Source organism: Anolis carolinensis, chromosome 6 (genome assembly GCF_035594765.1).
Source record: "Anolis carolinensis isolate JA03-04 chromosome 6, rAnoCar3.1.pri, whole genome shotgun sequence".
NCBI lineage: Eukaryota > Metazoa > Chordata > Lepidosauria > Squamata > Dactyloidae > Anolis > Anolis carolinensis.
The window spans coordinates 33,552,313-33,578,276 of NC_085846.1; the positions used below are offsets into that span (position 1 = coordinate 33,552,313).

General features: G+C 41.2%; 1 protein-coding gene across 1 annotated transcript in view; it reads right to left on the bottom strand.

Moving 5' to 3' along the window:
- Positions 1-25,964, bottom strand: part of LOC134292565 (uncharacterized) — a 79,899-nt gene that overhangs the window by 25,567 nt on the left and 28,368 nt on the right. The window lies entirely within an intron of this gene.

The window sequence follows — 25,964 nt, forward strand, 5'->3', positions numbered from 1 at the left end:
TCAACCTTTATTAAAAATGAGGAATTTTTCAGAAAAAGGAGACAATCTGAGTTAGGTACCGCCAATATGCTTAAATGCATAGTGATCCAAATACAGACTTTTCTGTGCTTAAAAATCTAGGCCTAGATGTATGGATGTGCTGTTTCTTTGTCTCCTGTGTTCAGTACTTTTATATCCATGTTTCTCCATTCTGAATAAGGAATGAATAAGAAATGTATTTTAAAAACTTATAAAACACCCAAAATATTTTTAAAATCCCATTAGAGGCAAAGAGGTATGAAGTGGTTTTTGTACTAACAAATACCACTTTACACCAGAGAATACCAGAGTAGAAATGCAGCAAATTCTCCAGATATGGAGCAAGGAGCATTTGGGAAGTAACTTATTGTGTACTTTCACAGTTTGGTCAATAGATGGTGCCACATCCTACCAATCTTTGGGCCAAGCTCTGAGCTGGAGTGATGAAGATGCTGTGAAATACTGCTTGGCTGTGAGCACTAGGCTTACGTCACCATTTTATTCCAGTGCAGAGAGAGGGGGTCCCTTTCAAAGAGATTTCCTCACTGCTGCAGTTGGCAGCCCTAGAGCCAGGGGGCTGCCAGGCTATCATGCGGGTCTCTTCTGAGATTATCAAGGGCTCCAGCTGTAAACCCACTAGCAAGAGCCAAATTTGTGCTTGTATATGGTTTCTTAATTGCTATGCCGTGGCTTTGCCAAGGCAAAGAACAGTTAAGGAGCTGCTTTTAATAATATCCAGCTGTGCCAGCTCAAGACAGTTTGCTATCTGAAGCAAAGGATCAAAGGATACCCTTTTCCTTCCAGTCATGGAAATAGATCAGAGTGGGGGGTGGGGAACAATGTAGCCCTCCAATGGTTTTATTTAGTTCCCAGTAGTCTCCACTATTATTGGCTATGCTGCCTAGGGTTGTTGGGAGTTACAATCCAATATCATCCTGAAGGCTACATGATTCCAACCCATGGTTTAGATCAGTGGTTCTTAACCTGTGGGTCCCCAGATGTTTTGGCCTTCAACTCCCAGAAATCCTAACAGCTGGTAAACTGGCTGAGATTTCTGGGAATTGTGAGCCAAAACACCTGGGGACCCACAGGTTGAGAACCACTGGTTTAGATAGTACAATTAATTTCAGGGCTAGGGATTTGAAGCCAACTCTCCACTTTCTCATACTACTTATGACCTCATCAGATGTGTCATGGCAAATTTTGCAGTGCCAATCTGGTACGTGGGGAACCCATTGCCCAACACCCTGCATTGCTTGACTCACCCAAGTACCCAGCTCCCCTCCCCCCATCCCCAACCCCATTTACTTCTATTCAACATGGGAAGCTTCTTGTGTTGCCGCGGTGGCAGCATATGCCAGTTTGCTTATCCTTTTATGATGGAACCCCACCGGAAGTTGCTCTACATCATGGGATGGGAGTCGGCAGACTCTGTCATTAAAAAAAAAATAGGTGAACTGGTGCATGCCGTGGAAAAGGACCTCATGATGAGGCCAATATATAGTACACTGATTTCAATTTAACTGATATGGTTCCATCCAACAGAGTCCTGAGATCTATAGTTTCATGAGATATTTAGAATTCACTGCCAGAGAATTCTAGTGCACCCCAGGCAACAATCTCAGGACTCTATAAAATGCAGCAAAGTAGAATCAAAGTGTGATGTAAGAAGGCCCTGAAAGAATCAACATATGCTGTTTTGCTAACGTACAAACCAGAGGAGCCTGGAGCACCTTTGAGACTAAGAACGAGAACTATTTGGCATAAGTCTTACAGTCTCCTTTCTATTTATTGAGATGTAGGTTTGAATGCTTCAATGCTTATGCTAGATTTTTCTCAATGCATCTGAAAGGTGTTACAGGATTCCTTTACACCTTTTTAGGCTGAAGCATGTCGGTTATATCTTTGAACATAAACCAGGGACATCCAAAGTGCAGCCCTCACAATGCAACACTCTTCCGCTATAATGAGGAATGCTGGGAATTGCAGTCCAAACACATTTAGAAAGTTGTATTTTGACCATTTCTGGACTAGAATAGTTAGTGGCTCTTGCTTCAACAATACTAGGCTTTTTCTATGGTATTTTTGGGCAGGAAGTAGTGTACTTTATTTCAATAGGGATTCAATATTATCTATGGCTTGTTTATCCACATAAATTCTGGGAACATTACCCCCATGGATAGAAGAGCCGTACTATATTTTGTTTTGTCAACTGAAGTTTGTATTGAAAGAAAGTTACAATATAAAGTAGGAGCCCCCAGATGGCATAGTGGACTAAGTGACTTGAAGGTTGGGTTACTGACCTGAAAGCTGCCAGGTTCGAATCCCATCTGGGGAGAGTGTGGATGAGCTCCCTCTATCAGCTCCAGCTCCATGCGGGGACATGAGAGAAGCCTCCCACAAGGATGGTAAAAACATCAAAAACATCCGGGCGTCCCCTGGACAACGTCCTTGCAGACGGCCAATTCTCTCACTCCAGAAGCAGCTCCGGTTGCTCCTGACACGAAAAAAATAAAATAAAATAAAATATAAAGTAAACATTAAGTCTAGTTGTGTCTGACTCTGGCGGTTGGTGCTCATCTCCATTTCTAAGCCGAAGAGCTGACGTTGGCACTAGACACCTCCAAAGTCATGTGGCTGGCATAACTGCATGGAACACCGTTACCTTCCCACCAGAACGGTATGTATTAATCTACTCACATTTGCATGTTTTTGAACTACTAGGTTGGCAGAAGCTGGGGATAACAGCAAGAGCTCACCCCACTCCCCAGATTCGAACCACCGATCTTTCAGTCAGCAAGTCATTTCCATCCCCTTTCCAGACATGTCTGATGTAGAACAAGGGAGATAACCTTCTCGGTGGTTGCTCCCAAACCTTTGAACTCCTTCCCTTGGAGGTCAATTCCCTTCTTGCTCTCTTTTCCACTCTGGTCTCTATAGGAATATCCAAACCTCAAACTATTACACCATCCTCATACTCTCACCGCACTGTTTAAAAGCAGTCATTTGAGAGGCAGTATGTTAAAAGATATCAGGATGGATTCTCTCATGAAAGAAAATGTAAAACATATGTATCTCCCGAGCTTGAACTATCATGAATGTTCTCATGCAAAGCCTGGAACTAGAGTTGTTGAATGAGAAAGTCGTATTTGCTGATAATATATTATTTGGGTTAATGAAAATAACATGAGATTGTGCAGAGTTCCAAAAGAGTTCCCAAGCTGGAAGAACAGGTGTTAAGAAGCCAAATGGAAACTAAGTGAAAATTATGGCAAAGAGGTGCATTGTGGTGATAGTGGAGATGATGGAGAAATGATGCATAATCTAAGAAATCTCCGTTTCACTTATTTGTTGATGGGATGTGAACTGGCAGACACTGACTGTTAGTCTCAAATAAATGAGTTCAGATATCAGGCAATCTTTGTTATTTCTATGTGGCTTCGACTGATAATAGTTATCTTAATGATTGTTGTGTTCCTGTATAGAAGTGAACTTTTGATCATTATTGAGGGGGCTGAATTTCCTTGCAATATTGGTGCATATTCTGTAACATTTCATAGAAAACTAGGACATGATATGAAAATGTAGTCAAGATACCAAAAATTACTGAGAAATAACACACAAACTGTCCTGTTTGCTCCTCTTTTTTTTGTATTTTGCACTTGCAGCAATTGAAGTAAGCCAAGGAAGAAGGGAGAAAGTGGGAAGAGGAGAGAGAAACCAGAGCATTTAAAAAGCAGCTGAAAAAGTGGAAGAACAGAGAATTAATCAGGACTAGCCCTGTCAAATGGTGAGTGTTGGAGAATATGTTGGCAGTCCCATTTTCTGGATCCTTTTGGAGGTTCAAGATAAGTCTTAGGAGAAGCTTGAGCCCCTCGTCTATGTTCTACAATCCATGCTCCCTTTGCTTTCTGGTAAGCATTCTCCAAACATGTGCTTTTCAGATGCGTTGCACCAGACTGCAGCACGACAGAAATCTGAAAGCCATCTTTTCTTGAGCTTCCAGCCTTTCCCTGCTACTACCATGGAATTACTCTGATTGTTCTGTATCATCATTGTTTCCTTATACTGAGGCTAAGCATAATTAGTCACCCTATAGTATAACCAATGAAATGAAAACATGGGACTGGGAATTAGAAATCTGACAATTAGGTCTCTTTATTTCTTATTCTGGAGGTTGAAAGACTAATATGGGCTAGACAGAGGAATGGTGGGGTGAATGAGGAATTTCCTTCTAATCTTGAACGAAGGATGACACATCTTGAGGGTAGAAGACTAGAGAAAGCAGCAAGAAAATGCCTCTGGTAGGGATATTGTTATCATGTTACATTCCTTCCACATTGATTCAGAAGAGATTTGCCACTGCCTTCCTCTAAGGCTGAGAAAGACATTTTCATGACTGATTGAGGATTCTCACTCTGGCCTCCCAGACTCCTAATTCAGTGCTCAAACCATTTATTTATTTACTTATTTATCATGTCAGAAGTGGACCGAGGGTACAAGTTATAATGTATTTGAAAACACAAACAAAGTTTTAAATCTTGATATTATACTAAATGTCCTTTGACCAGTAGTTAGTCACTTGGAGTGCCTCTGATGTTGCTATAAGAAGGTCCTCCATTGTGCATGTGGCAGGGCTTAGACTGCATTGTAGTAGGTGGTCTGTGGTTTGCTCTTCTCCACACTTGCATGTCATGGACTCCACTTTGTAAACCAATTTCTTAAGGTCGGCTCTGCATCTTATGGTGCCAGAGCACAGTCTGCCTTCCAAGATACCCAGTCTTCTGTGCACCCAGGAGGGAGAGTCTCATCCAGCGTCAGCCATTGATTGAGGTTCCGAGTTGTAGGCTGCCACTTTTGGATTCTCGCTTGCTGAGGAGTTCCTGCAAGTATCTCTGTAGATCTTAAAAAACTCTTGATGTAAGGCATTGGTATGCTGGCTGATATCTGAGCAGGAGATGGGCCAGAGGTGTCACTGCCTTGATCTTTTCATTGCTGGCTGCTACTTCCCTGCGGATGTCAGGTAGTACAATGCCGGCTAAACAGTATAATTTTCCAGTCTTGTGGGGCGTAGCCATCCTGTGATAATGTGGCATGTCTCATTAAGAGCCACATCCACTGTTTTAATGTAGGAGGACATGAGAGAAGCCTCCAAGCAGGATTGTGACACATCCAGGCATCTCCTGGGCAACGTCTTTGTAGACGGCTGATTCTCTCACAACCAGAAGCGACTTGCAACATACTCAAACCACTGAAAATGTGAGACCGTTCCTTTATCTTTCATCATTGTGTAGAAGAGGGGATTTCAGGTCATGTTTCTTATTACCTGATTGTGTGTCAAGGAATAACGACTGAAAATCCCCTTTTGACACAACTATTACAGAAATAGGAGTCTTTGCCAGTTTTCAGCCTGGTGATTTTATACCACACTGGCTCCACTGGCATCATCAGGGTTGATGTCACATGGTGCAATAATTCCTGATTTCACCTGCACAAGCATTCTCCTGCACCAGACTATACCACAATATAGTAGCTAAAATACCAGAAAAAATCAGCAAATATTGAGAAACCTTAACACTTTGTGCTTATAATGCATACAGGTGAAGCATAGTTGTTGATGGGTAATAACAACAACTCTGACTGGAGCACATGTGAATTACAATGTTCAAAAAATAAATCAGCACAGAGCTTTAGCTAGTGGGTATATTGATATTGATATATGGAAGCTAGATTTAGGAAAAAAAGTTTTTGTGGTTGTATCTATAGTAGTGGTTCTCAACCTGTGGGTCCCCCGATGTTTTGGCCTTTAAATCCCAGAAATCCTAACAGCTGGTAAACTGGTTGGGATTTCTTGGAGTTGAAGGCCAAAATACCTTGGGACCCACAGGTTGAGAACCACTGATCTGTAGGGATATTTCGACTAAAACTCTGGTCAAATATATATATATATATATTTAGACAATCATGTTGGTATCACCCCTTCTGATGATGGTACTATCCCTTCCATCCTCCCCAATGATGCTACTGACGGGCTCTCTTTGCTATGCATACCCGGGATGTAATACATTATAGCTTATTTATATTTATTCATTTCCTTAAAATAGATCTATTTAGGCTTTCAGGTGCAATGATTTGCTAAGGGGTAGCTGCATGAGTCAGGTGCAGTAAAAAGAGCAATTTTTGCTGAAAGTGACGCATGCAGGACACCTTAGAAATTTGTTCCTGTCTATGGTTGATGGATATCCATTCCCCAATATTGCAAGAGGGTTTGTATGTGCGTATTGTGAATTTCATTCTTTATCCTTGCTAGTATGTATCTTCTCTTTGTTGTGCCAATCTGTGAAAGTGAAGTGGTTGCTTTGGCTAGACCTGGGTTGCGGTACAGTGGATGGATTCTGGTGAGGTGTCTTGGAAGGAGGCTGAAAGTCAGGGAGCCGCTTCGGCAAGGGGTTCAGGGGTGTCCGATGAGGGCAGGGGCTGCCCTCGGAGGAGAAGCCAGGGCTTCTCAAGGAGCTTTTGGCTCAGGAGATAAGCCCACAACACACATACACAGAGGATCTATTTTTATCCCAGCTGCTGCCTGAATGAGCAGCATCCCTTCTCAGTGCTGACATCCAATTTAGCAGCATCCCTGCTGGCTCAGCACGCGAGGGGGGAAACCGAATGCCGGAGCTATTTTCAAGCCCCATAAATATTCATCTCCTTCAAGAAGGCAGCTCTTTCCTCCCCCTTCTCTCCCTGTGTGAGAAAACCAGGAGGTGGCAAGGGTAGGGGGAGGAGAGGCTGTAAAGACCGGGGATTTCTCTCTCACTCTGCCTTCTCCAGCTCTTTCGAGGAAGGCGAAGATGCTCAAGGGTTCACTCTATCGTTCCCATTCATGTGCGCATCTGTGTGATTTCCCCTCCAGCCTTCTGTAGCCTTGACTGTGCACTTTAGATTGTAAACAACCTATATATACATTTTTGTACTTACAGAGTGTTCCCCCATGTATACAGCAAATACAGTAGGTCCTTTGGATCCAAAGATTCTGTATCTAGTGAGTTAACAATCCACAGCTAGCCCCCTCCCCCCAATTTTCAACAAAACACATCTTGATTTTATATACAGGGCACAATTTTACCTCACCATTGTACATACAGGTTGCATATCTCTAATCCAAAATGCTTCGGACCAGAAGTGTTTTGGATTTGGGTGGGGTTTTTTTTGGGGGGGGGGCAGGATTTTGGAATACATATATAATCAAATAGTTCAGAGACAGGACCAAAGTCTAAACATGAAATTTATTTATTTTTCATATAAACCAAAACCTAATAGCAATTTAAAAACTTTTAAAAATATAATTTTGTATATGAAGCAAGGGATATTTCTACAAATGCTGACTAAAGACCTTGTAAGATGACAACTTCCAAAATTTCATAGCATTGAGCCGTGGCAGTTAAAGTGGTGTCAAATGCCATTAATTCTACAGCTCAGATGCACCCCTACTTTGTGTATATTGAACAATCAGAAAGGAAAGGTGTCACTTTCTCAGCCATTCATTTATGTGGTCGATTTTGGAATTCCAGATAAGGAATGTTCAACATATAATGGGACTTGAGGATCTACAGATTTTGTGATCCATGGGGATTCCTGGAATCACACTCTAAGTAGACACCAAGGGCCTGCTGTAATAACTACTTTTATATAGAAGAAGAAATGTTATGCTAATAATTTAATCAGCTTTACATATTCCCTCTTGAATTATTTTATGTATTGTGTACTCAAATTGTTGTCTCTGCAAAACAATTGCAGAGTTGGAAACCTCGCTTAAAATTTCTCTTGTGACTTCATGAGACTACTTTACTATTGCAATATTTCATTTTTTGGTGGGGAAAATTGCAACCCCCATTATATGCTATAGGCTATTAGGGGTGTATACATTTTTTGGGATACCCTATAGTTTTTTTTAAAAAATAACGTATGTCATGTAGCTATCATGGAAGATTCTGCCTTCAAATGAAATTTTCCACCAGTCCCCAAATAGTAGCAGTGGAATAATTTAGAATATTATTTAAGCATTTAGGAATTAGGCATCCCAAAAAAGTGAATTTACTGATATTGCCAGTCCATAAATTTTGGATTGTTTTGTTCTTCTGGATCAACATAGCAATTATCATTCCTGCAAACATTGCACTGTGATTGTACACTATTGACTGTATGAAAAATCAGTCAGTTAGATCAGTATTACTTAATCTGCCATTCCCCTAATATGTTGGATTGTAACTCCCCTAATCCCTAGCAACAGGAGCTAAGGACTTCTGACATGCAGGATTCCAAATTCCATCAGTCCCAGTTCTCATGGGCAACCGTAAAGATGACGGGAATTGAACTACAACAACATCTGGAAGGATATAGCTTCCTCAAACCTATTTTAGAGTCCTCTCAAGACAGCTTACTAGTAAAAATGAAAACATGATTGCAATAAAATAGAATTGTATTAAAAGAGCAGTTAAAATATGACAGCAAAGCAGATGGTTGAAATGTGAAAGCAAAGCATAATAAAAGGAAGATAAAGCTGTAGGCTGATCTGTCTGCCCTACTTTATATACCACACTGAGGTGGACAACTTGTGTTGGGAAAGCACTGCTGTTTACAGGTTATCCCCCACTTCTATTTTGGGCTAGAAAAGCAATTAACAACAAAAAAGAAACAGGGATTGATGGGATGGTTTCTGGGAGAATTATCTGACATTTTTAGAAAGGTGGGGGAGCGGTTGGAGAGGCCTATTACTCTAGGATGGGGAAACATGAGGGTTACAGACCCACACAATACCTATCCTTAGACTAATAGTGAAGCCTTGGGTGGAGGACAGAAAGCAAGACCTAGAGGACTTTTCCAAGATCGCTCTGGCAAGGAGATGGCAGACATTGCAGCAATAAAGAAGTCCCTCTGGACCTTCCCAGCAGCCCCGTGCCAGTCCTTGCAGTGACATTGCAGATTTCTCCCAGGATGAGTTGGAAGCATCTCTCCCAATTCTGTATGCCACCCCTATATCTACCCAGCCAGGGCCTGCTGTGCTGTGTTCCTCCTTCCCTCTCTTTCTTTCTCCACAAGCTCCCAATACCCCCACACCCAGAGGTCAATGCTGCTCCAACTGCTCTGCTTTGTAGTCTGGGTCAATACACCCCTTTCTATATTTAGCAGGAGCTGCTTCAGCGCCATCGACTATTTATAAACCTCCCTGCCAGCCTCCCACGCACTCCCACCCCGTCTGAATGCAGAATGAGTGTGCGGGGAGGTGGGGAGGGGGAAACTCCTCGACTGCGAGGGGGGAGAGATCTAGGTGTGCGGCACAAGCAGATACCGCACTGCAGCCTTGCTTGGTGGGGGTGGGCGGGGGATGAAAGCTAGGGGTGAGGGGAGAGGGAGAAGGAGATGGATTTATCTGTGGGCAGCTGCCAGAGGGCTTCCTAGGCTCAGGAATGCAGGTAGCCATCGAGGAAAATGGAACCATGTTGAACTAAGATTAATTAACACAACAGGCCGTGCAGCAAGCAGAAGCATGTACAGTTGAGAGTGTTCAGGGAGAGTGTGTGTTTGTGTGGTGGGGAGGCAAGAGAGACAGAAGGGAGGGAAATCCTCTTAAGTCTGGCAGAAGAAAGCAGCTCGTGGAGAAAAAACACCCAAAGCATCGTACCAAATCGCAGCTAGGATATTGTCTGATGAACTGCTTTCTAGTAGAAAGAGAGAAAGATGAGTCAGTTCTTGGGGAGGGTGCATACAGAGGAAGGGGAAAGCCGCAGAATGGGGTGGAAGATGGGCGGGAATAGGCAGCCTCAAGACTTGTGGCTGTGGGTGGCCGTCCAAGGGTCCTGGTCTACCATTCTCCCAGGAAAATTCTTTATTCTGGAATAGGTTTGCCTAAAATAGCAACCTGAGTGGGGTAACCCAAATTCTGAGACTGAAAGGGCCACTAGAACAAACAATAAAGGAGCAGGGTTGATGTGAGTCTTTAGGGCTGTATGGCCATATTCCAGAACCCAAGGCTTCACTAATAGTCAAGGGCTGGCTTCTTCCAGGCCACAGGGCCATCAAATGCTAATCAAGGTGATTAATTACAACATACACACCTGCCTCCAACAGTCAAGAGTTCTTTCTCCCATCCTGGACCTTACACAGATATATAAACCTCCCTTGCCTATGTGTTGTCGAAGGCTTTCATGGCCGGGATCACAAGGTTGTTGTATGTTTTCTGGACTGTAAGGCCATGTTCCAGAAGTATTATCTCCTGATGTTTTGCCCACATCTATGGCAGGCATCCTCAGAGGTTGTGGCGAAACGTCAGGAGAGAATACTTCTGGAACATGGCCATACAGCCTGGAAAACATACAACAATCCTCCCTTGCCTAGTTTCCAACATAACTCACAATCTTCAAGGATGGCTGCCACAGATGTGGGTGAAATGTCAGGAGAGAAAACGTATGGAACATAGCCATACAGCCCGAAAGACTCACAGCAACCCAATGATTCCGGCCATGAAAGCCTTTGACATTACAATAAAGGATCTATTGAAGGGATGGAACCCTACTCCCAAGTTCAGTACACAGACAGCGCCCGTAAAATGTTGATTTAAAACCTGAGCAATATGCACCAACTCACTGATAATGGCAACCAACAACAGCCATGGAAATCACTGGTACAGGCATACCTCAGTTAATGAAACCTCTAATAGGAAAGCTCCTTGTTGCCCAATCCCCGCCCCCTTTTTGAGTGTTATCCTCTACCTAGCTGGAGGTATTTTCATCAGCATCAACATTAGGAGGATGGTGAAGAAGGGCCTGAGTAATGCTGATTTCTGATGTTGGACTGCAGTAACATTGCTGCAGCAAGCAGTGCAGTAGTTTGAGCTGGGAAAGAATGGGATTCAGCTCTAGCCAATCCCCATGAAGCTGTGTGCTTCCCTACAACAGAATTCCTTACTGAAACTGCATTGGCAGCAAAACAGAGAGAAGAGGGACAGCAAATAAATCTGCCTCAGCATGTTCCTTTTAACATGTTAAAAATTCCAAAATTTATAACTTTCACCAACAAGATGAAAATCTTAAGAAATGTGGAGGCTGGGGAAAAGAAAAGACATCCCTTGGTATTTTTGAAAGATGTTTTCAAGTGGTTTATAGCAGGTTCTATGTGCTTTTTGTTTATTTATGCAAGGATCGCTTGACCTGGTTGTTTCATTTCACATGTGCATATTCTGCTTTTGCTTTTTAAAAAATGGTTTGAAAAACATTGAACATTCTTTTTCATGATGCAGGAATCCATCCTGTATTTTCTTTGCAAGTTCCGTTCCCTGTACCACATTTTGTGTTAAAGAAGTAATGCCCGGGAACATACCTACTTCATTAACCAAGGTATACCTATAGTTTAGCAGATTCTCCAGGTTTTTCAGAGACAAGTACTCAGCTCAGCTGACCTAGAAATGTGATGTAGGTCAAGGAATTGACCTATTAACCTGAATTGCTCTGGTTTATTAAAGTAGGGAGACTGACAGCAAGACAGAGATGTGAAGTAAAAAGTAACACTATACCTTCCAGCTGAGATTTGGAGGTGGAGTCTTGACCTTTCCAGTAGGCTCAGGTTACTTTTAAAATGACTTTTTCCAGGCTTTATGCCACCCTCACCTCAAAAGTTCATATTGTTTGAAGTTTTGTTCATTTGAATCACAATCGAAAGAAAACAAGAGATGTAGTGGATCAATGGCAAAACTCAATTACACGGGCTGTTAGATATCGTGCTTTAGGACAGCCTTTGTCTAACCTGACTCTTTTCATGGGGTTTAGACTACAAACCCCATAATTCCAAGTCAGCAATCAGATCTGTGGCATTTATATGCATCTGGAAAGTACTGGTTTGAGGGAAACAAAGGACCCAAACAGCATTTTGAAAGGAGCTAACAAGAAAATGTGCTACATGAAGGCAACAACTAGTGTAAACAAAAGAATTGTGTGGCATTTGTTTGTCAATCTGATGGCTTCTAGCATGAGCAGTAGTAGTAACATAATGTGTTAATACTATCCATAACCAACATAAATGGATTTGATTTGTGAACTCACTAGTGCTTAACAGAATGCAGTATTGTCTTTAAAAAAATAAGAACAGCAGTAACAACAACACTAATAATTAACAACCCAATTTTCACAGCAGAGCTGGAAGACTTTTTGTTCTCTAGATGTTTAGACTACAGTGCCCAAAATGCTTTACTATTGACCATTCTTCCTGGTATTTCTGGGCATTGAAATCTAAGGCCCCCTTCACACAGCTGATCAAAACCCCACATTATCTGTTTTGAACTGGAATATATGGCAGTGTGGACTCAGATATTCCAGTTCAAAGCAGATATTGTGGGATTTTCTGCCTTGATATTCTGGGTTATATGGCTGTGTGGAAGGGTCCTAAGATATCTGGTGGGTCAAATGCTCTTCACTCCTGTCCAACAGTTTAATTCCTTGGCCAGAGCCTAGTGGTGGCACAACTATTTGATCTTGCTTGCATCAGATCACCAGCTCAAGATTTGTGAAATTTGTGTCAAAATTGTGAATTTAAATATTGGCAAACTCATACACTGTTAGGAAACACATTGGTTAATACTAGTTGTCTGTTACTTCTCTTGAATTCTGAGTTTTGGTTCCTGACTTGACTACATGTATAGTCAACCCCTATATTTGTGGATCCGATTACACTACGTAGCATGAATTTTATTCCTGAATTATAAATGTCATTTCCTAATTGGTTCTATCATAAAAACACAAAAAAGGTTTATTAAACTGTGATTTTTTTGTTTTTGTGCTATAGTTTTTCAATGAATGTCTTGACCAATTCAACATAGTTTGTGCCAGCCACAAAAACAAAGTTTATGGAATATAAAAACTACTTTCAGAGTAAGAACTGCACAATTAAAGAGGAAACGAACACTTTCAAGCAAAAACAGATTTTTTCCCCAAATTTTGTTACATAGTGTTATTCATGAATTAGATTAAAATGTTCTCTCTGGGAAACTCTAGGTCCTGCAGTGTGATTATATGGTCAACTTCCAGTGGACGTTGACCATAGGGTCATGCTAGAGGACCTAAAAATTCCTAGAGAGTTTTTTTCTCAAGTAAAAAAGTAAACGATTTCTTAATTTGCAGCTTTTCCTTTTTGCTATGGTTCTGTGCCTCTAAACTCAGTGAATGTGGAATGTTGAACATATAGGACTAGATTTCGCAACTAACCTTGTCTTGCCCTTGGACCACCTCTAACCTCATGATCCTACTGGATGATTTCATACAGCCTCAATTCCTTTTCTGCCTTCACTCAGACCTTCCTAGCATCATGTGCTCTGCCTTAGGCTTCTCTCATGATTGCCTTTCAAAAGCTGGCTGCTCTTTGACTCTCTCTTTGAAGCCACTCATGACCTGACATCCTGGCACCAGCTCTGAGATTTTCTTTTGGCATGGATACTATTTTGAAAAAATGACAATGTCATTATTTCTTCAGAGAGAAAGGTGACTACTATTGTCTTCCACTTCAGCTTTTTTATATTTTCTCCCATGTGGTCTCCTGTTTACACTGCCCTTTCTTCAACCCAAGAATTCCACTTTCTGACTTTTGTGATCACTATTGTCAGAGGAAGCTTGAGCTCATGCCAGCTCATGGGCACAATAGTATTTTCCCCTTTTCTTTCCTGGCATTCTGCTTTTTGAGTCATGAGTGGTTACGAGAGATCTTTTCTCGTGACTTCTGCAGGCATTTATACTTTTCCCCGCTCCCTCCCATGTCTTATGACTGGGCCCACATTGGAAAGACCATTGCCTTCCCACGGAAGTGGGGATGTTTGAACCTCTCTTTGAAGCACTGGCTGTTCAAAGTGAGGACTCTTTGCTATAGGGGAAAAAACTAAGGATATACCAAATGGAATAATGGGGAAGGTCCTTCTTTCCCACCCCCTCTCCAACATCATGAGAAAGGGGAAGTTTTTGATCAGACTTGCACAACCTGTGTATCACCAAACAGACTACACCAACATGATGTAATTTCACCTCAACATCTTAGGCCACCTTTCCAGAGACTTCAAAAAGCATGTGTTTGTATCTGCTTCTATTTGTGTTTTTGGTTTGAATGTGTGTCTGGCTAGCAATCAAATATATATTTGCATTAGCCACTTTAAAAATGCATTTACGCAATTCATATTCTGCACTTATCTTTTCACTTCCAAGCAGTGGAAAGAAACCGCAAGTGACAAATTTTTCTTCGGCTTTTGAAATACTCTAAAGGCACCAGATCTCATCTGGAATGCTAAACAGGGTAAACCTTGGTTAGTACTTAGATGTGAAACCCTAAGCTGAGTTTGAGAGGGGAATGTCTCCCCATTACATCCAATGTGTGCCAATGGGTCTTAATATTATTAATAACAATTGTACTCTGGGGAAGACCCAAGCGTTTAAAAAGTTGGTGGGCTAAAAGGGGTTGAAATGCCCTCTGCATGTGGCAATTTTCACCTCTCTAGCCCAAAAACCGAGGGGGGAGGGCAGCCTTGGAAGCCCTCCCATTGCAGCCAATGGTCTGAACATTTTTGTCTTTTTATAAGCCAGATGAAAATTCTATTTGTATAGGCGCCCCATTTTCGTTAGAAGGAACAAATACAAAAATGGGACCAAACAAATGAAATTACACAAAACGAACAGCAATTCCATACAAAGGCACATTAGTTTGCAATAGGTTTACTTGGTGAGGGGAGATGGGGAAAAGTGGGCACAATCTTGCTTTTCTCTGAAGCCTCAGGCTGGGCCTATACTATAGAATGAATGCAATTTGACACCATTTTAACTACCATGGCTCAATGCTATGGAATCTTGTGAAATGCAATTTTATAAGGTCTTTAGCCTTTCTTGCCAAACTACAAATCACAGGCTTCCATAAGACTGAGCCATAGCAGTAAAAGTGATGTCAAACTACATTAATTCTACAGTGTAAATCTAGCTTCTGACAAAAGCAAACTGCTGTAGCCTCTTCTTGCTTATGTGTTCCTCCTCATTAAGAACTTGCCATCTTCACTACACTCTGATGTTGTTCACCCGCATAGATTTTCCCCTGTGAAATGTTTAAGTATATTCCGTTATGATACTGAGATGCCCCCAGCAGAAAGCTTAAAAGAAATCTTTATTTCGGTTTGGTTATGAAATATCATTCCCTTCTATTGGATACAGAAAACGGGTGGTTAATGACAGGATGGAGGTGGTTTAGATGCAAGAAAAGAAATTAAGCATTAAAAAGCAGTGACTTTCCCAGTTTGTAAGGCAAGCAGTGCGGAGGAAGGATTCCCTGCTGTCACTTTGAATCAGAATGACTGGAGATCACAGCATGATATTCCCATGCACCTCTCGACTCCCCATTGGGAAGCTAGCAATGTGTAAGGAATGAGAGTATGTACGACTTAAAGAACTCCCCCCACCCACCCACCCACCCACAAACCAATGGAAGTGTGAATGTGAAACCTTCACAGGCAAGATTAGATCAAAGGATAGAAGTCTTCAGCTCTGTTTGTGTTGGTTATGTGTATGAGTGTTGTGTATTCTCTTCCATACACTCTCCTGCTGGGCCCTGCCATTAGGTAAGTAAAATTAAGTCACTTCAGGTAGGTGTTATATTGTGAGTTTATAAATAAGGAATTGCATTGTTCAGTGGAATTTCCCAATGGAGCATGCCAGAGTTAATTACTCTATATACTCATGGATGAGTCTAGAAATTATAGTCAAAAAATCAACCCCCAAACCTAGGTTGCCTTATCCATGGGTCAATGTGAGTACTTAAGTCTTATTTTTTTAAAAAGGGACCCATCCCCTTTTTTGAGTGGAGTAGTGAAAAACAAGAGAACATAAAAGAAGCACCAACCATTTCAACTTATCACGGTACCGCTTCTGGCTTTTTCAAGTGCCTGGGGGTGGAGATGTTGCTGTGGATGGCCTCCTGACGTGATCTTGGTTCATTCCCCTCTTCGTAAAGTAATCCTAGACCTATCCACAGGTCATATCAAAGTCCATAATTTTGAACCCAAAGCCTGCCCTTAACCACAAGATGACTAGGGGCCCTTCTAAACTATACTAAAACATGAGCAGAAATTGATTAAAATAACCCACTTCCACTCATGTTCTACTCTCCTTGCTAATCCAAAACCTTGGGTTTCCCTGCAGGGGTGATTACATGCTATTCTGATTGAACCCCAAATTTTCCCTCTAAAACTCATTGAAAAGAGTCCCTGGCAGCTATGGAGCCTTTCCTTGCATCCCCATGATGGAGAAAATGACACCTTAGGAAATGGGAAAGTGAGAAGGAAAATCCCTCTGCCTGCCCCCTTTCCCAGTCTCCTTATACATCATTTCCTCCTTCAGGAAGATACAAGGAGAGGCACCCTTTTCAGTAAGCTTTATGGGGGAAATTTGGGGCTTGCAGGGAGGGGATGGATGCCCTCTCCCACCTTTGGGCTCAGGAGTCTAAAAGTGCAAGATGGCTATGTGGATTGACCCCTCGGAAACATGTGATGCATCCCGAGAGTCAATCTACACAGGGCCAATACCTCATCAGACCCTGATCTTTCATTAAGACCCTGATCTAATGAGGTATTTAATTAATGTGGACTAAACCAGGAAAACCCGGGTTACTCAATATTAATTTGCTTTTACCAGAGCCATCATTTGGACGCCTCCAGTAAAAATGAGAGAAGTCTCAAATTAAAGACCTGTCTGGAAGGGCCCTTAGATACTAGTACATACTGTAGTATGTACAGGAAATCCCTTACAAACATCCAACTTACAAATGACTCACAGTTACAAACGGAACAACAGGAAGAGAAATAAATCTATCCCTTGGACGGAAAATTCACTTCTGAAAGAGTTATCATGGGGAAAAGGTGTCTCCTTTGAATCTTTCTCACCAATCCTTGTTTCTACAACAAGTCAAATTTTGCAAAATCCAATTTTCACAGGGATAGAAAGTGAGTTGAAATCCTGTTCTGACCTACATACAAATTCAACATAAGAACAAACCTATAGAATCTATCTTATTCATAACTTGGAGACTGCCTGTATTTGGGTATGGGTGGTACATATTTTGATTCCACCTCTCCTCTGCACTGTTTTTGTTGTTTTTCATTACCTTGATTTGAATTACCCAATGTTCCCAGCTGAAGGATTTCTCTTTCCAAGTAACTGACCTTTCTGCAGAATGGTTTCCCTTTAGAAGCTGAAAGAGTCTCCCTCCCCTCCCCTGCCCAGATTCCCGACACAAATGTCTGAGCATCTTAGAAGCCCCTGTGTTTCCCGGTTGCTTAGAAACCAGGGATTTTGCAAGAGGAGATCAAAACAGCTTTTCATGTCTCTCCCGAACGATTTTTTGCTTGCCTGGTACTCTTTTTTTCCACACAGCTCGAGCAATCCCCGCTGCAAGTGCGCATGCACACACACATACACATCACCACAGAAAGAGCAGCCTGCGCTAAAAATAGCTCAGTGGTGGGAAAATGCTGAGTGCCTGAATAGAGGGAAATCCTAATGAGATTCCGGAAAGGAAACACCTGGGGCTGCCATTGCTTCGAATTTATCTGGAACTAAAAATAAATTGGCCATGTACATTATGTACCCCTTGATTGGGGGGCTGTACAATGCTGGATTAATGCACCAGCTCCTAAAGCCTCAGATTAGTAAGTAGTCTCTAAATCAATTAAATACATCTACGCATGAATCCCTCTGCAAAATGTTAGAATAATGCACATTTTGGTCTTCTTTTTTACAGCATTTGTGTCAAAGAAATCTCAGAGCTCTTTACTTGCAAAATCCAAATGCAACAAAAACAGCTAGAAATAAGGCATAAAACAATTAATCAATAAAAGTAAGAATATAAATAAAAATATTTATTAAAATCCAAGAGTAAGGTTCAATGTTTAATTTTTAGTTCCCCCTGAGAATGGGAGTTTGAGGGAATAGACTCTAGTGGAGAATTCTAAGGATCTCAACGAACTATAAATCCTAAGATTTCATAGGATGAGGCAATGATTAAAGTGCAGATGGGCCCTATAAGCATTCTAGCCAGTTGTATAAACTGTTTTAGCCAGAATACAATACATGCACATTCCTCTTGTTTTTCTGCTGCCAAGAGCTCAAGATAACACAATTTTCATCTCCTCATTTGTGTGACAACCCAAAGATATAATCAATCACTCAAGGTTATGTAAATGACCAATATAAATGAATATATATTCAAACCTTGGCTGCCCCACTTTTTGGACCCTTTCACATCTTAAGATGCCATAGGATGGAGCAATAGTAATTAAAGTGAGACAAAAACATATTAAAATGCTATACCAAAAGGATTTTAACTGAGTGCTATACTATTTTATACCAATATGGGCTCTCATTTCTTGATGGATGGAGGTGATTGAAAATATTGTATGGTTCCTCTGAGCATTTGGCATATGTGCCACGATAGATTCCCATGTGATATTGGTTGTCGAGCCATGGTAATCCCCCCTACCCAAAGGATTTGTAGTTTACTGAGGGACCACTAATAAATATATGATTTTTCCTTTTATTATAACTCTTTTCCAGAGGTCCGGAGGTCTGGAGGTGCGCAAGTTCAAAGCTTTAGAAGATTGGAAATAAACTCAGCAGCAGCTGTACCCCCATGAACTATATTGTGCCTAACCCTTTAATACATTTTATTACTTTGATCATTTTTTGTGCAATTTGTATCTTTCAAACTGTACTGTAGCTTTTACTAATATGAAATGTATATAACTTCTTAGAAATGTATCAAAATGTAGCCTAGAAACAGCCATCCCTCTGTGAATCTGTTAAAATACTCTTCTGGGAATGGAAAAGGTTGGGCAAATTCCTCTGGCTATTTCCCAAACCAGGTAATCATCAGATTCATTGTGTGTATGCAAAGACAGGTGATTTCCTTTGCCAGCAAGATAAGCCCAAGATGTTTGTGCAATTGGCTGAGAGTCTGCCATTCCTTTGCAGAAATAGGAGCTTGGAGTATGTGCATTCGTTAACTTTTTTGACAGCCAAGCCCTTGGTTACTTGAGATCAGCACCTTTGTCTCTTGAGTCTTGCACCTTTGTTTGTCGAGATCTATAGCTTTCACACAAAATTGGACATTTGAGCTAATTAAAAGCTCATCAGCATAACTGTACCATTTGTTTTCCCTGGACTGCACCCTCCCCAGGGCATTTCTACAGCTGATTGGCCCTCCATTCTGACCACCAAGAGAATCCCCACCTAGATGTGGTGATGTCAACAGAGCTCTCAGCCAATCCTGGCACAGATCCTCACCAGCCTCCTTTTAAGCCAGTCAAAGGAGAGAGAGGGTGGTTTGAATGTCTATCAATTTTGTATAAGATGTTTTGCATTTCTCTGTATCTTTATGCTTGTATATTTTGAAGCAAATTGCTGTACTTGTTAGTGATGTGCACAGTATTTGTTCCATTTGTTTAATTCGTGTTTCCGTTTCGGATGGCACAAAACAGAAAGGCCCCCCATGGAACAAAAACCCCATGGAACAAAAACTAACTCAAACCAAAGGCAGGCAGGTGCTGGTATCGGCTCCAAGCCTGCTTTTTGGATCGATTGCCTTGCAGGGCCTGCAGCTGAGCGCTGAGTAAGGAGCGCTCCTTACTCGGCACTCAGCTGCAGGCCCTGCGAGGCCTGGGTACATAGGCCCAAAGTCCTGCACCTGTAGGCCCCAAACCTGCACCCGAGGCCTGGGTGCATAGGCCCAAAGCTTGCACCCATAGACCTGGGAGCTTTGGCCTACAGGTGAAGCCCCCCCTCCCCCCCCCAAATAATGGGTTGAAAGAAAACAGGTCTTTTGGCTCCTGAAAACAAAGAAACAAATGTCAGACCTCCCGATTTCGAGAGGCTCAGACGAAAACAGATCAGGGCCTCACTGAAAGCTGGGACACAAAATGGATCAAGGTAAGTCCTGAATGCACATGACTAGTACTTGCATCCTTTTTGGCCAAATCATAATAAACCTCTATGGCTTGTCTTCAACTGATCTTTCTGGTTTAGCCTACACTCACTGGGCATGGACTCTCTATCTGCAGTTCTAGCTAAATCACTTCAACATGATTATCAGAAAAAGAAAGATGAATGACAAGATATAGAGGATACATTTGACAGGCTTGGAGATGATCTCTGAGCCCAAGTGAAGTGCCTTTTAAAATACTTTATAACATCATCATAGGCACAAAATCGGTACCCTTCAAAAGTTATTGTTGTATAGGTCTACTAATCCTTGGCATTGTCTGACTGAGATCTTAAAAGGTCCGTGGATATTTTTAATGGCCTTTTGATATTTGAAGGAGTATTATTTCCGTATAAATACGCCTGTATGTTCAGTTGCTGTTTAGGCCCCTCCTACACTGCCATATAAAATCCAGATTATTTGCTTTGAACTGGATTATATGGCAGGGTAGACTCATATAATCCAGTTCAAAGCAAATTAGATAATGTGGATTATCTAATTTGATAATCTGGATTATATGACAGCGTAGAAGGGGCCTAAGAGGGCTACTTCATGTCCTTCCACAATTTGAAATATTGTAAAGGTCACGGGACAAAATACATTCTCTATAATATCACTAAAGCTGTGAAGTTTTCTTTTCAGGGAAGTTTGCTTGCCTGCTTTATTGCCAGCTTTTAAATGCCATGTTAAGGTCACCTTATTCCCTATGTCCTTTGAAGGTAATTTACTGTGTGCTCCTTTAAAAATAAAGTCTGATTACTGTTTCAAGTTGTAATTTTAGATTGACTATTTGTTTTAAAAACTAACTTACATGTTATAATTGTTCTTATATTTGTTTTGGTTTTAATTTGTGCTTTGTGATGCATTAATGGAAAAAAAATCCCAGTAACTGAACACCTATTTGGAAGGAAAATAAGGTATAAAATATATGCATACATTTACCTCTCATTTCCACAAACAATTTAAAGAGTATAAGAACATAAGAACTTGAGGAACCAGGCCAAAGATATATCAAGACCAATGTTCTGTTCATTAATTAGTCAGTTGGTTGCCCATGCTAAGGCTGGCAACAACAGCACCCTCCATAGCATTGGAGGTGACCAGGGTTTTCCAAATGTAAAGGCCTCTCCTCAAAGCTCAAGGCAAATGAGTTCCATACAAAAGTGTGTGTATATCTATTTTTCTAGTGTATTAGACCTGATGCTTTCTTATTTTAATGGCACACTCTGTGAAACTGTGGTTTTGTTTGAGGTGTCTTGCTTCATGACATCACCAAGAAGTTGTTTCCTGAAACTTCACTTATGAAACATCATCATGGTCTGCCCTCCCATGTTATCACAGGGGATCACCTGTGGATCTCTGGATTTGGGCCTGAAAAGCTCAGCGGCTGGGATATTCCTGACTTGGAGATGATAGTTAGCCACTCTGCTTTGTAGCCAATGCTGGCCTTATCTTTCTTGAATTTATCCAGTTCCCCTTTAAACCCATCAAGTGTGACAGACACAACTACGTCTTGTGCCAGTGAATTCTACAGCTTAACTTTATGATGTAGAAATTAACACTACTTTTTATCTGTCATCACTATCTGAAGGAAGTAATTTCATTGGAAATCTTGGAACGATTGAAGCCCAGGTGGTGATTACATGAATCGCAGAGCACTGATGTACATTAAGAGCATGTTGTCTAGCTACCACAGTTTGAAGCTAGCTTCAATGTACATTACATGGTCAGTATAGATGGAGCCTATATCTCACATGACTTGCATGACTTGCCTTCCCCTCCCTATGCTAAACAGCCCCAAGCATTGTAATCTTTCTTCATAAGGAAATTGTTCCAGAGCCTTGAGGATTTATCACATTATTATTATTATTATTATTATTATTATTATTATTATTATTATTATTATTATTTCCATCATTTATATGCCGCCCTTCTCACCCGAAGGGACTCAGGGCGGCTCACAATACAGTAGAAAAATAAAACATAGCAATATAAAACAATCAATTTAAAACAATCCCATAAATACATTTAAAACAGTATAATAAAATACTTAATCCATTCGTCCACATAAACCTTGCACGTAAACCTTAGTCCGGACCGAGTTAAAGCCATCATAATTCATTCATTAAACGCTTGTTCGCAAAGCCAGGTCTTTACCTTTTTTCTGAAACTCATCTTTTTGTCCTGCAGCAATTGTATTGTTTACGCAAGTGGAAACATACTGGTATGGAAACAATCACTTTTACACATGACCTCCAATAGTATTATAGTGTTGCATCAGTAATGCATGTTGAAATCATGCATTTTCATATGCCCAAGCCCTTTTTATCCATAGTGGTTGATGTTTGTATCATTACCTCATACTGCTTGGTCATTATATGCTTTATTGTACATTATGTTTTAATTGATTATTTTATTTGATTGTTGTACCACTGTTTTTAGTTATTGATATGTGTTTTTAAGTTGTTATACTTTGTTTCTGTTTTGGGCTGGGCCCCATGTTAGCCACTCCGAGTCCCTTCGGGGAGATGGTGGTAGTATAGAAAAATAAAGTATTATTATTATTATTATTCCTACACCCAGTCTTCCGCACTGTTTCCCTTTATCCCACCTTTACCCATGTCCCCCTTGGATAGTACATGTATACTGTTCACTTTTAACAACAACAACAACAACAGCAACATCATTTTTGTATCCTGCCTCTATCTCCCCAAAGGGACTCGGGGTGGCTTACATATGGCACAAGGTGCCTAAAACAACACATAAAATAAGCACTCAGTACTATACAAAATAAAACCACTAGTATATAAAACAACAATTTGAACTCAGAATAGCACCCAATAACCTACGTATAGTGTCATCTGTCATAAAAAACATGGCCAACTGTAAACAAAAAGAAAGGAAAGGGATAGTGCAAGTTGTAGCTAAGGAACAAGGGAATGGGATGAAAGTGCTGTGCTGTATCATAATTGCAGACCATTGGGCTTATCTAAACATCTCAAAGGTTTGTCTAAACATCCATGTCTTCACATCCTTCTGGAAAGAGGACAGTGTGGGGGCCTGCCTAATCTCCCTGGGGAGGCCATTCCAAAGCCAGGGGGGCCACCACTGAGAAGACCCTCTCCCATGTCCCCACCAGTCATGCTTGTGACGGTGGCAGGACCATGAGAAGGGCCTCCCTGGAAGATCTTAACGGTTGTGCAGGTACATAGGTGGGGTTGTAGTAGCGAAGGTAGGCAGAGCCTGAACTGTTTAGGGCTTTATAGATGATTACCTGCACTTTGAATTGGGACCGGAAATTTATCGGCAGCCAGTGGAACTGTTTTAATAGAGGCATTGTCCGCTCCCTATAATTAGCCCCAGTTAGTAACCAGTTAGAACTTTTGTCTCTTTTGTTATGCTGCAATTATGAAATTGCACAGTTTTAAACCTGACTGCAAATGAATGATGCTTCCGTAATTCTGTAATTGTGGCCTGCTATTGCAGCACACCTATGCAATTAGGACAAGGCAAGTTTTTAAAAACTAAAACCTGGGAAAGGAATAAAGGTGATGTTGTTCCTGTACACCATGGTGCTCTTGTTGTCCAAACCCTGGAAATGCACTGACTTCACTCTGCTTGGGGACAGGGAGCAGGAGAAGAGGAGAACCACGACCACATTACTGCTGGAGTATTGGAACTGCCGCAGAATGAAATGATTGCACTAGAAGCAATAGTTGAACAGCAGCCATAAACAGTTTTTTCTCATCAATAAAAATGGAAATGTAATGGAACCAAGAGAGAGTCGTGATGTATGAAAAGGAAACCTCACACAATGCTAGTGCAATTATGTAACAAACCTAGCATGTGATAAATCCTTAGTTGTTTCCTCAACTTGAAACTTTTCCCAACTGTGATACCTACATAACCATTTTCTTGTGGATAATAAGGAATGTCTCATGGGTCCTGAAAAGAAATGAGAAATATGTGCACACATTATAGAAACTGGGCAACCGTCAACAAGGCAGCTGGTCTGCAGAACCTGGTTTCCCTTTAGTCTGTTTTTAAATTATTATTTCAGTGTCACATTTCGTTCTTTTTAATTGAGGCAAGATCCCAACCAGCTGCTCAGTAAATAAGTTAGTGTCTCAGTGCAGCCAAAGGGCACGCAGATTTGCCTGGCTTGCACTGCACTTTGAGAAACCCACAAAAGAAATGTAATTATGATGTTCCTTCTTGCTACAGCTGCAAAGAGTTAGCAAGATAAGAGAAAACCTACTCCTGTGCATCTCTCCCTCCATAAATCTAGAATGCAGGGACACAAAATGGCTAATAGAAGATTCAGGACACATAGAAAAAGTGCTTTTTTCACCCAGTGTTCCCTACTCTGGCTAAGTCATTAGTCATTAAATCAGAATGGCGGCAGCACTCAAGAAATAGAAGAAGACTGAGACTTGGAAGGGCAAACTATGAAGAAACTAGACAAGAGCCTTTGTTCTAAAAATTTAACATTGAATACTCAAGCCAATTGCTTCTATTTTTCCCATTTCTATGTATGGTTGTTAAAGACAGAGTGAAGAAAGTTGAGTAGAAGAAAATAAGCTAATTTGAAATGTTCTGGAAAAGCGATTAGTGGAAACCATGGACTGACAAAAAGAGAAATAAATGAATCCTCCAGTGCATCAAGCCTAGGGCCTCCCTAGATAACTAAAGTAAGATTGTTATACTTTGGCTATATCATGAGAAAACATGACTCACTACAAAAGATAATAATGGTCGGTATGATAGTAGAAAAAGAGGAAGAACACATTTGAAGATGAATCAACCCAATCAAGGAAGATATGGCACCGAACAGGCAAGATCTAAACAAGGCTGCTAATGACAAGGTGACTTGGCACCACCAAGGACTGAACTAAATTTGACAGCAGCTAACAAGAACAACAATTTAAAAGTTACACTGTAAAATTCACTATATGGCACCTGGATAACATATTCTGCTGTGACTTTCTCAAACTTTTCAGGCCATGCACTACCACTCTACCCTAAACACATGAAATTTTGTCTGATTTAAGAATGATTGACTTTTCAATACTTGGGAAGGAGATCACTGGAGAACTCCAGATAGGGCTAGGAAAGAATATTTCCTGCAACATAGAGTCACTGCCAGATACAGTGGATAATGTAAAGCTAAACTATGGTGGACAAAATGTCTACAGGCTTCATGTGGCACCTGAAGCCCCCAGACTTTTGTGAGGATTTGGGTAATATTTTGGCTCAGAACAGGTCAAAAGCATACCAAACAGCTGTTTGCCCCACTTCCTGCTCCTCTCCTCCTCTCCTCAACCATCAATGAAAAGTAGCCCAGGAGGCAGCTGGAAATGTCACTTCTAGTGCTGTAATGCAATGGCAAGGTCTTCCAGGGAACATGAAAGGAGTTGCCCCCAACCCCCCAGGAGTTGCCTACTAGTACTTTTTTTTCATGTCAGGAGTGACTTGAGAAACTGCAAGTCATTTCTGGTGTGAAAGAATTGGCCATCTGCAAAGCTATACGTAACAAGCCACTGAATCCCAGAATTTGGAAAATTGCTAGTTGGAAGATTATCAGGGTTACAGTCCAGGAACGTGTTACTACAAGCTCCACTGGACACCAATTATAGGAACACAGTAGCAGAAGAAAATGTCTAAGTTTTTCTGAGGCCCATACACCAAGACTCTATGTACACTGCCATACAATCCAGTTTCTGAATCCATTTTATCTGCTTTAAACTGGATTACATGCAGTGTAGACTTATAATCCAGTTCCAAGCAGATAAGATGGATTCAGAAACTGAATTGCATGGCAGTGTCGATCCAGCCTGAGATGCAGAAGATAGAGACTGGAACTTTAGGTGGAACCTGACAGATGGAGTTTGCCCATGTCTAGTTTGGCA